At 42.2% G+C, this 12,471-nt stretch overlaps 1 protein-coding gene across 1 annotated transcript in view; it reads right to left on the bottom strand.

Annotated features, from left to right (window-relative positions):
• Positions 1–12,471, bottom strand: part of LGR6 (leucine rich repeat containing G protein-coupled receptor 6) — a 483,208-nt gene that overhangs the window by 34,366 nt on the left and 436,371 nt on the right. The gene's annotated exons all lie outside the window — the stretch shown is intronic.

The following is a 12,471-nucleotide window of genomic DNA, read 5'->3' as shown; positions in this document are numbered from 1 at the left end:
CAAGAACCCACAGATAAATGTCACTGTGATTAGATCTCATGAGCAAAACGTTACACACAAATCCCTTCAGTAGGTGCATTTCCCCACTGTGCTCTATCATGGAGATCAACATCTCTAGTTTGCAGACAACACACAGATCTCTGCCGCAGTGGCGGCTGCCACTGAACGGTAGTGGGTGAAATGTATTAATTTTTTAATTTACCTTTTCCACAGCACACCTCTCCCGCTGCCGCACACCTCTTCTCCGTCTGCTGGCAGCACCAGAAGCACCCAGGCTTCTGGACTCTACCAGCAAGTCACGAAGCTGCCGGAGGAGAGTTGTGACTGGTCTGAGCGGACTGTTTAGCCACTCAGGCAGTGCCTGGGAAGGCTGGGCATGTTCCCCACAGGGCTGTGCAACACAGCCCAATGGAGAACATGGCAAGTGGGCATGACAGTTTGTCCAGCCCTAGAGGAGTGGGAATAGTAATTTTTACCCCTCCGCCATCCAACATTTTCCTTACTGTTGCTCTCACTAGAGTGGGAATAGTCATTTTTACCCCCCTCCCCCGCTAGCGAGCACTTTCCTTACTGTTACACGCTTTGGAGTGGGAATAGTAATGTTTACCCCTCCGCTATGCAACATTTTTCCTACTGTTGCACTCACTGGAGTGGGAATAGTCATTTTTACCCCTCCGCTATCCAACGCTTTCCCTACTGTTGCTCTCACAGGAGTGGGAATAATCATTTTTACCCCTCTGCTTTCCAGCACTTTCCCTACTGTTGCACGCTTTGAAGTGGGAATAGTAATTTCTACCCCTCCGCTATCCAACACTTTCCCTACACTTTCCCTACTGTTGCTCTCACTGGAGTGGGAATAGTAATTTTTACCCCCCACCCCGCGAGCCAGCACTTTCCCTACTGTTGCACTCTTTGGAGTGGGAATAGTAATTCACAGAACTAACTGAAGACAAAATCCTAAACTTACTAACATTAACAGAAGGCACTTAGGGGCATATTATTATCGCCGAGCTCCGACGATTTTTATCGCAGATAAACCTTGCTATTATCAAGATTTATCTCAAATATGATAAAAATCGGCCGAAATGCATGAATATCGCTGAAAAGTCCGCAATATTCATGCATTACCGAGCTAATGCTCTTAGCCATGTTATCCACCTACCATTGGATAACATGGCTAAGAACTGCTCTGGGCAGGCGTTAGCTTTTGGAGATATTCGCGCTTAGCGGGAATATTTCCAAAAGTACACCTTTGTAGGTAATAGGAGATAGCCATGTTAGCAACAGTTTAAGTCGCTAACATCTTGGCAGGGCCACTTTGCATGTCATTAGCGATAAATATCGCTGACATGCAAAGTGGGCTCCAAGATGATAGCTATCTCCTACTAGCTGTCGCTAACTGGTGTTAGCGACAGCTAGGTAATAGGGCGATAAAATTATCGCTGCTTTAGCGGGAAAAATTCCCGCTAAAGCGGCGATAAGGCCCTTGGTAATATGCCCCTTACTCATTTCGGTCTTCACAGAAGTTAGGACTCCTAAATGCCTTCTGTGAATACCAAAAGTCTTAAAATTAGGATTTTTTCCAGTTTAGGAGTAGTAAAGTTAGGACTCCTAACTTTAGGACTCCTAAATGCCTTCTGTGAATACCGAAAGTCTTACAGTTAGGATTTTTCTCAGTTTAGGAGTCCTAACTTTACTACTCCTAAACTGAGAAAAATCCTAACTTTAAGACTTTCAGTATTCACAAAAGGCATTTGGGAGTCCTAAAGTTAGGAGTTGTAACTTTGCTACTCCTAAACTGAGAAAAATCCTAACTTAAGACTTTCGGTATTCACAGAAGGCCTTTAGGAGTCCTAAAGTTAGGAGTCCTAACTTCTGTGAATACCGAAATGAGTAAGTGGCTTCTGTTAATGTTAGTAAGTTTAGGATTTTGTTTTCAGTTAGTTCTGTGAATCGAGCCCAGTGCTCCTAGGGGGTGCCTGAAGAGTAACTTATTATTTTTACCAGGTTATTAATATATAACTAACTTAAATGGACTGTGATGTTTCAACTTAGTAATTAGTTAAGATACCTTATGAAGAAAACAAGAAAAAGCATTTCAGCGAGAGCTGCAGCAACACAGGATCTGCTGTCTCACCCAGTCCAAGGGCCAACAACATGAAGAGAACTGGTTGAAAGGATCTTTTTTCAGACATTGTGCAAACAGAGTAACGCGGAGCTAATACGTACATTTGTGAATGCGGTGCCTACCAAATAAAGGGGGAATGTAAAGTGTCAAATAGAACTATCCAAAATCGCCTGAACTGAGCAAATTTAGGATTCTTATGTACAAATCCTACAAAAATCATGAAGGTGCACAATATTCTATGCACTTTCTATCAACCTATAGAACACAAACGGTTTTCAGTTCAACTCAATTATTTAAACAGTGCTTACTACAGTGGCTAGTTAGTTTCTAAGCAATCACAAACTATTTCAGGACAAGGGAGTCACTGGAAAGCAAAGCAATTTATCCCGGACTGAAAAATGAGGTAAAGTATGAAATCGGGATTAGAACCACTCTCTTTGGGAGCCAAGCTGTTAAACTTAACAACTAGGCAGTATCTTCTATCCCGTAATAAGCTTTTATAGGAAATTAAAAGACATAATTGAAGAATAAAAACCCATTGCAAATATATACTTGAACAGTGCAAATTGTTTTGATAAATATGCTGGTATGAAAGTCTGTATCACAAAATAACTGCAATGGATGTTTTCATCCTAATTAATTCAAAATCTGTAACTGACCCATCTTGATAGTGTGCCTAGTCTTTAACACATGCAGGGTTACCAGCTCTTCCTAAAACTTAAACTATAAAACATACTGTGCAGAACAGTAGACAGCCTTCCACTAATTGTAGAGGTCTCGAACTACTGTGTTTGCACGAATGATCATCCGTGAATAAACCGCTTAACTGCATTTGAAATACGCATATTAAGCACACGCTGAAACGTTTGCTCCTATCCTTTTTAAAATAATGTGAACATCATATAAAACACGTTCTTTAATTGAGCGTGTACTGTAAATGTGCAAAGTAAATAGGTCAATGCCCCAAATAAAACTGACGGAGGCAGGGTATATTCGCAAACTTTTCTTTAACTTGCACTAAGAAGTTCACGAAATACTCATGCCCTGATTCGCTAAAAACACTTCTGCAAACTACACAGTGCACACTAACGTGCCCCAGAGGCAAGGATTCTTAGCATGAAGAGCAAAAACAGGATGGGCTCTCAAAATGCATATACATCCTTGATTAGTACTGGGGTTATATTGTGAAGATGAGTAAGCAAATGTTCCCCATTGGCGACTCCTTATCATTACATAGCACCAGGAGGCCTTTGGGTTGGTAATGCATGGCATAGCTCTGGGTGTAGTGCTGAGGAGGGCTCCCTATGATAGATGCACTTCACAATCAGGTGATGTAAGTACTGAACAGGAGAGAGCATGGTGTACCCTAAAGTTGTGCGTGATGGCGAGGTGAGTTTCCACGTCACACCATGGCGCTACTTGGAGAGCACAGTATGTCAGTTTGTGGTGCACTGTGGTGTTGGGTTCCAAACAAATAATGATCTCTTAACAGATAGCGTGTGGAACAATGCACTACCAACAGGGTTAGTAGTGCATAGCGATGCGTGAAGCTTTAGTGAAATGACTGTTCAAAAATGCCACCTGACTGGTAGCGTATAATATATCATGTTACTTTGTTTTGCGCACACTGGAGAGACAGAGGTGTGAGTGTGTGTGGGTGTTAGTTATAAAATGCATATTGCGTGCCAGGCTACTGGCAGAGCGTGGAGGCGTAAAAGATTCTTACAGTGAATAGTGACATTTTCCTTTGGTTCAGTACTGCTTGGTGTAGTCTGAAACCGAGCGAATGGGGTAGAAGAAACCAGCAACGGCCACTGTATAGTGTTTTTTTAAGAGCACAGAAGTGTCCCTAACAGTGTATCCACCAACAGTGCAGCTCGAAGTGACAGTCACTATGCAAGAACTCTTACCACCTCCAGCTCCTGTCACAAGGACCACTTTCCCATCAAATCTCAGCGGGGTTGCCATGCTGCTCTTGTTGGTCACAACCCTCCTCAAATAAGGACAGCAGCGAACAACTCAAACTAGATCAAAGGAGCACTGGTCCAGGAAGCGCATTTTTTCTTTCTGCGTTTCAAGCCTCGCTCTGACAAATATTAGACCAATCAGTGCCTAATGTGATGAAAGCTGCGGCTTTGACCCCAACCGAACATGCTCAGACAGGAAACCGTTGCTGATTGGATGTAGAACTGGGGAAGGCGTTGTGTGCAGTGTTGGTGTACACTTTCACAAGGCTGTTGGGATTAGATGGGCTGAACAGTGATTTGTAGATAAGTATGCAGATAGCGGCGAACTCGCTCAGAGTAAGCGAATACCTTGTGTTCCTTATTGCGTTCCCTGTTACTGGAACTTTGTGCGCTCGAGCTTCAGTGGAAGGAAGGTCGTGCCAGTCAGTGCAAGGAAGGTTGTAGGTGAAAGTTAAAGAAAAAGCTGTAGCAGCCAGACTGGGAGTTTTGTGCGCGCGCAAAAAGGAAATAAAAAAGCGCACAAGTGGAGGGAAGGCGAGCACGGCGGCGGCGGCAAAAGTGAAAGTGATCACGCACGCACCTTGACGAGAGAGGAAATCCAGATGGCGACTCTGCTCGTCATTGTGCGCTTAACCCCACGCTCTATGCCACCCAAAAAGCTGTGGTCGGCTTTTTAAAGCCCACTCACTAAATGTCTCCCCAGAGCAGTGCATGCGCTGGCTCAGACGAGACCTAAAAATTATTGGCAAAGCCAAAAGTTCGAGTAACACTATTGTAATGTAAAACCTAGTGGCTTTACCAATGCATGTTAATTCTTTATTTCATTTTCAAATTCAGCACTGTTGTGGCACAACAAGAGAACAGTGCTTGGCTGATAGGCACAATGTCAAAGGGTATACAACGGTTACCACGCATATTTTACAACGCGGTACCGTTGCCACGCAGGTCGTTACAACGAAATGCGCTGGGGGGCGCTCCAGGATAGTAAATACTTTAATTTACTATCCAACTCCTTTCCCTAGAGTCCACGGGGACTGGAGTTGGAATAGTAAATTAAATAATTTACTATCCAGCGCCCCTCCACGCAAGTCGTTGTAACGACTTGCGTGGTAAAAGTAGCGTGGTAACGGTACGCGTTGTAAAAGTACGCGTGGTACCGTCATACATCCATGTCAAAGGGTTTGACGTTGGAGGGTAGAATTCTACTGAAAAAAGTTACCCTTGGTGCACGGGTGGCAACAGCACAAGGTGGAGCTGTGCGATAGGCAAGTGGCACAGCCACAACTGCACTCAACAGAGATAAAAAGGCAATAGCACGTGGTTAAATTGTGTCCGCATAGTGACATATTAGAGCTTCCTTAATTTATGACTTACAAATAAAACTTCTTCTGTTTACCAAAGGCAATTTCCCTGAAGGATGAAAGCCTAACCAGCAGATCGTGACTGTAATTCTCCTATTAGATAAAAGAATATACTAGTTTACGTATTTAAAGGTAAATGTATATTCCAAGAAAAGCATCACTATAAGCACCACCTCAAACTCAATCCGGACAAGACGTAGTTAGTCTTGACCGGAGGTGGTTGCAGCCCCTGGTCCCCGTCCCACTGGCCCCTCTCACTTGGTGTCCCCCCACTCCCCGTTCCTAAAGTCAAAACTCTCGGTATCCTCCTTAATCCCTCACTCTCTGTCCACTCACAGGTTAGTTCTGTTGTTTCCTTTTGTTTTTTCTCCCTCAGAACTATTAGGAAGATTTCCCGTTTCTTTTCCCTTCCTGCACTAAAGATCATAGTGATGGCAATGGTGCTCTCGCGCCTTGATTATGGCAACATTATCTATATTGGCGCGCCGGCCTATGCTATTCACCGCCTGCAACTAGTGCAGAACCAGGCTGCCCGCCTGATCCATGGCCTGCCTAAATTCCACCGTGCAACTCCTCTATTTCAGGCACTACACTGGCTGCCGGTGAAAGAGCGAGCCTTGTTCAAACTTGGTTGCCTTACTTTCCAAGCCAAAATGGGCACCGCTCCGGAGTTTATTTGCTCTGCCATTAAGCCTTACACACCGGGTAGAGAGCTTCGCTCCACCCACATGGCACTCTTGACCACCCCTCGATTTAAATAGAAAAAGGCTGGCGGAACAAAATTTGCGGTTCTCGCTCCTGTGTTTTGGAACTCCCTCCCTGTGGAACTCCGCATGACATCTTCTTACACAGAGTTTCGAAAAAGCCTTAAAACCCTGCTCTTCTCCCGAGCTTTCGCTGTATAACTTCCTTTGCTCCTGCTGTCACCTCGCAATCTGAAAAGCGCCATGAAACCGCGTGGTATAAGCGCGCTATACAAATGTTTTTAAATTCAAATTCAAAATTCAAACTATAGCAGCACCAGGAGGCTATGTATACATCTGATGTTGCACTTTCCAAAAACCACAAAATAAGAAGGTATTGCTACAAATATCTGCAAGGCCCATCTTCAAGTTGCCGCTCTACACAGTTAGCATAGGACCACCTAGACTCCGGTCATTGAGCGCCCATGAACGGTGTGAAGGGCGCCACGGCTGGGAAAAGGGGACGAGGGAAATATGTAAAACAAACTAATAAATATCCAAAATACGGACCAATGATATAAAAAGCTGAACGTTTTTTGTAATGAAGTCTATCCAAGGTTCAATCTGCGAATGAACATGACAACAGATGCCTTGCGATACTGAGATACACTTTACACTTAAAAAATGACGGTTGACCCAAAGTAACACTTACTTATACATACATAGCATTCAAACACAGTTACATTTGGTGGAATGGTCTAATAAATCCTTGTACGACATTTTTTAAAGGATAGCACCGGGAAAGTTATACTCCCACCCATTTTTTTTTAAAAAATCGAAAATTCGAGAAAACTTTCTATCAGACCAACACTGTTCAATTTAAGCCAATTTAAAAAATATCTATGGGCCATATTATCAAGAAAGTGCGATACATTATCGCCGCTTTTATCGGTAAGAAACTTCCGCTAAAGCGGCGATAATGGGCTTGATAATATGTCCTTGTGAATTCCCATAGAAGCCCAGGCTAACACCAGAACCTGGGCTTCTATGGGAATTCACAAGGGCATATTATCAAGCCCATTATCGCCGCTTTAGCTGCAGTTTCCTGCCGATAAAAGCGGCGATAATGTATCGCCCTTTCTTGATAATATGGCCCTATATTTTTAAGCATATTGACTACATAAGGCATATTGTTACATTCAAAATTCCATACTAAGTTATAAATTTTTCCCTAATAAAGTGTCAACTACTGTGTTAAATCAAACTTTTCGGAGTTGGTTTGTCAAAAATAAGCCAATCTCTAATACATGTGCATTAAACGAACTGGCTTTAAGCAACTGACAAAGAATAGTTGTGTGCTTTTATATGCAGATACATAAATATAACTATATATTTTCGTTAAGACATATGAAAGAGAATTCAGTAGTGAAAAATCACGTTTTAAACTCTTAATAACTCCAAAGTTGGAAAGAGAACAGGTTCATTAACATCCTGAAAGGAGGCGTCGCATTTATTATTTTTTCTGTTCTTCTGTACAGCTTCACACCTCTTTCAGGGAGTGTGAAAGTCAAATCACCTATGCTGTGTTGCGTGTAACACACATGAAGATTAGCCCTTCAGTCTGAATCAAGAGTCTGAGAGATTGGGGGGCGTGGCTTGAGCGCCGCACAAGATGGCGGCTTGATACCGGAGCTCCGCTGACCGAGCCCGGCGCCGGCAGTTTATCCCCGCTTACACCGGACGGACACGACCTAAAATCCCATAATCTGCAATCGGAATGTGAGGTGAGCAGGAGGATTCGTGCCTTGTTACTTGAAACCAACGACATGCGCTCATTTTGGTCGTGACGCGGTCCGCTTTTTCGGCGGCCGCCATTTTCTTTTTTACCGCGATCCCTTCATGAGCGGTATTTCCCAAATGTGCGCCTCGTTATCCATTTCACAGTACTGTTACTGTTTCTTCCCTTTCTAAACGGCTTGGGCACAACACAAAATGCATATGCAGTGGCAGTTTTCCTCCTCACACGTTTTGCAACGCAGACGCTGCTCGCACTGATTCTGCCTGTCTTTCACCAAATTTACTTCAGCAATTCATGCCTTACTTCCCTGGTTGGTGCTTCTCTCGCCCACATATTGATGTGCGCTACGCTTGTTGACATCTTTAAATGACAAATCTTAGTTGGTGCTTTTTTCAACCGCATTTTCTCATATGCGCTACGCTTCCTGGCTTAATGACATATTTCTATGCATAGAATTGCTACAGCAACCTTCATACTGGACATTGGTCTTTATCATCTTGCATAACATGCAGGTTATCAACGCTGCTACCTTTACACGTACGCTCATATGCAATGTCTGTTGATTTGCTTCAGTGTTCTCTTCGTGCAACTGCTACTTGAAGGCTTTTCTTCATGAGGAATTGTATTTTTCACAGCTGATATAGTGATTAACTCGACTTCAACTTCATTATTTCTGCTTGGCGCACTTCCTGTACGCTTTAAATAGTGCTAAGCCACAGTGTTCTTTCCCTGAATATTATTCCTATTGACTTTATTTTGTGGTCTGTGGTGGCACTAATATTTTTTCCTCCTATTTTTCCATGGGGAAATTGCGTACTCTCAAGCTCACTGCTTCAACACCCAAGCCGCGCCATTCTTCAGACTCTGACTCCACGACTCCAACCATGGATGATCCTGCTTCTCAAAAGCCGGACTTAACCCCTGGGGCTATTCCAAAAAGTACCTCCTCAAGTAAACTTTTGCAACCTGCCTCAACAAAGCGCCTCAAAAAGGACCCACCCTCCCCAGGCTCATCCTCACATTCTGCTTCTATGGATCTTATTCTTGAGGAAATTCGTGCGCTAAAACCTTTCATGGCCGAGACTACTAAGACTTTACAGTTTCTTCACGATAAATGGTCTACTCTTGAATCACGTGTTCTTCTAGTAGAACAGGCCACGGAGGCCCTTCAAACTTCAGGCTCTAGAATTTCGCTTTTGGAAAAAGATGTTTCTCTCCTGAGGAGGCAGACAGAGGAGTTGGAAAATCGTAATCGCAGAAATAACCTACGCCTTTATGGTCTTCCGGAACTTACAGAGGGATCCAACCCAACTGCATTTTTTCAAACCTTTTTGCCGAAAATTCTGGATCTCCCTCCTTCCTCTTCACTTAATATACAACGTGCTCATAGACTCGGTCCTAAAGTTTCCAACAAACCACGAGGAGTCATCATGCTGTTCTTACAATATACTGATCTCCTGCAGGTTCTTTCAGCAGCAAAAACTAATAAACAACTTATGTGGGAAGGTCATCGTCTTTACCTATCTCAGGATGTGGCTAAAGTGACAGCTGATCGTCGAAAACAATTCCTTGATTTGAGACCACAACTACGAGCTCTGAATGCAAGATATGGACTACTTCATCCTTGTCTCTTCAAGGTGACCTACAAGGATAAGACGACGACTTTCGATGATCCACAGGTCCTTCAAGAGTTTCTTCGTCAGCAGGAGACCGACGTCATGGACACTGCTAGAGCTGTTTAGTCACGCATGAATGAATGACCTGTTTACTTTTCCGTTATCCTACTGTGTCGTATTTTTGTCCTATATTCCCTGTTGATTGATATCTTATTCTAGTATTTTTGTTTCCGGTATTTTATATTCTGTATTTTATATCTCGTATGTTTCTCTAATATTCTTCTTATTTTTTGTCTTCTTATAGATAATCTACCCCTTTCTTCATCCCGGTGTATTCGTGCATCCCTTCAACTCAGTTCTCTGCTGGTTCCTCCGATGTTCGGTGGCGTGTGTTCCGTTGTCGTTGTCGTCATCTTCTGGCGTCGTCACCCCCCATTAGTCTTCGTTCTGTATCCATTGGTATGTTTCTATGTTCTTCTTCTTATGTTGCTCTGTCCTCTTTACTACTCTCTCTTCCTATCTTCTCTCTTTACTCTTTACTCTTTTCTTTCCTTTTTTCTCACTGGGTTCTCTATCTACTCTCTTGATTTATTTCCTTTACTTACTCTAACTCTACATTCCTTCAACCATTCTCTTCTCTTTCCAATGTACCTTTTCTGTTCTATCTTCTTTTCCGTATCATTCTCCTTCTGATTTATATTCCGAGTAGTCACTTGGAACGTTAAAGGGTTAAATAACCCTATTAAACGTCAACGAGTTCTGACACATTTGGCTAGGCTTAACGCGGATGTAGCCCTCCTTCAAGAATCCCATCTTTCGGAGAAGGAGGCTGTAAAACTCAAACGTTGTTGGGTGGGACATGTTTTCCATTCTCCTGCTTTAGGTAAGAAAAATGGTTCAGTTATATTGTGTCACAAAAAGTTAACGGTTTCTGTTGTATCTCAAGAATGTGACGTTAATGGTCGTTGGGTTCTTGTAAATCTTCTTGTTGACAAGATACCAATTGTTATTTTTAATGTTTATGCTCCTACAGGGGTTGACAAACTGTTTTGGCCTGCTATTTCTGAAAAACTTGTTATGCTTGATGAACAATATGTTATTTTCGGTGGTGATTGCAATCAAGTTCTTGACCCCATTTTAGACAGAAACTCTAAAGTTAAATTTGTTTCCTCCAAAATGCACTCCCAATTTACTGCATCTATTCAAAATAACGCCCTAGTTGACATTTGGATGCTATGCAATCCCGACCTTAGAGAATACACATTTTACTCTCCCACTCACCATTCCCAATCCCGTATTGATTACTTGTTCCTTAGCAAATCCCTAGCTCAACTTGCCCTTCACCCAGACATTGGTTCTATTTTAATTTCAGACCATGCTCCTGTTTTTGTTGACATTGACCTAGTCCCCTTCTCTCCTCATTCAGGACGCTGGAGATTCAATAATTCTTTACTCCTTGATTCTGATTTTTGCACTCAATTTACTGTTTTTGCAACTGAATTTTTCACACTTAATCATCTCCCTGACTCTCCCATTGTCATGGTGCGGGATTCGTTTAAAGCAGCTGTTAGGGGATTTGTTATTAATTATGTATCACAAAAGAAAAAGAAGTCTATTTCTAAGACAACTCAACTTCTGGATAAAATTAAGAAATTAGAATATGCTTATTATAACTCTAGCTCTGACTCCTCCCTCCGAGAGCTTATATCAGCCAAATTCGATTTTAACAAATTTACCACAAATGCAGCCTCTAATTCTCTCCTCAAATGCAACTCTCGTTATTATGGAGGTCAAAACAAAATGGGCAAATTACTAGCTAATTATCTTAAGATAAGAAGGGAGAAAACAAAGATTGAGTCTCTACAAGGACCATCCGGTATTTTTCTATTTAAAGATAAAGACATATTAAATTAGTTTGTTTCGTTCTATCAAACTCTATACACTCCTGAATCTACTCCTGATCCCGCTGATCTCCTTACGTATTTTCAAGACATTCCTCCCCCTCCCTCCACCCATGTTGATTTTCTTACGCTTGATTCGGATATCTCCCTCTCTGAAATTTCACATGCTGTTTCTGTCCTTCGTCGTGGTAGGGCACCTGGGCCTGATGGTTTCACCATTGAATTCTATAATCATTTTTCCTCCCTTCTCCTTCCTAAACTACTTCTATTATTCTAATCTTTTGTCGATTCTGGTTCTTCTCGGGGAACCTTTCAGGAAGCACTCATTTGTTTAATTCCCAAACCAGATAAGGATCACACTTTATGTAAAAATTATCGCCCCATCTCTCTCGTTAATACCGATCATAAAATTTTCGCCAAAATATTGGCTCTTCGATTGGATCCCCTTTTACCAAATATTATTGGCCCTGAGCAATCAGGCTTTGTTAAAGGTCGTTTATCATCAGATAACTCCCGAGTTTTCTTTAATATTTTGAGTAAAGCTCCCTCCCTTTCTTACCCTTTGGCAGCCATTTCTCTTGACGCCGAAAAGGCTTTCGATAGAATAGGTTGGGATTTTATGTTTCAAGCTCTTCGTTGGATCGGTTTCTCTCCTAAATTTATTTCTCTTATCTCATTACTTTATTCTAGCCCCCACACCTCTATTTTTGCAAACGATATAACTTCTGATTATTTTCCTCTTCAACGAGGCGTGCGTCAAGGTTGCCCCTTATCTCCTCTCCTGTTTGTTTTAGCTTTAGAACCTTTTTTGACTAAGATTAGACTTGATGAGAATATTTCTGGATTTCGTTACGGCTCCCAACAGCAAGTTAAACTATCAGTTTACGCTGATGACATTTTATTATACTGTTCAGGCCCACAATCCACTTTACCGTTTTTCTTGAATCAAGTTTCCTCCTTTTCTAAGGTTTCTGGCTACCGTCTTAATATTGATAAATGTGAAATTTTACCCTTAAA

The sequence above is a fragment of the Lissotriton vulgaris genome, chromosome 5 (assembly GCF_964263255.1).
Source record: "Lissotriton vulgaris chromosome 5, aLisVul1.2, whole genome shotgun sequence".
Lineage (NCBI taxonomy): Eukaryota > Metazoa > Chordata > Amphibia > Caudata > Salamandridae > Lissotriton > Lissotriton vulgaris.
Note: the sequence above shows the minus strand (reverse complement) of the source record. Positions and strands in the feature narration are given on the sequence as shown.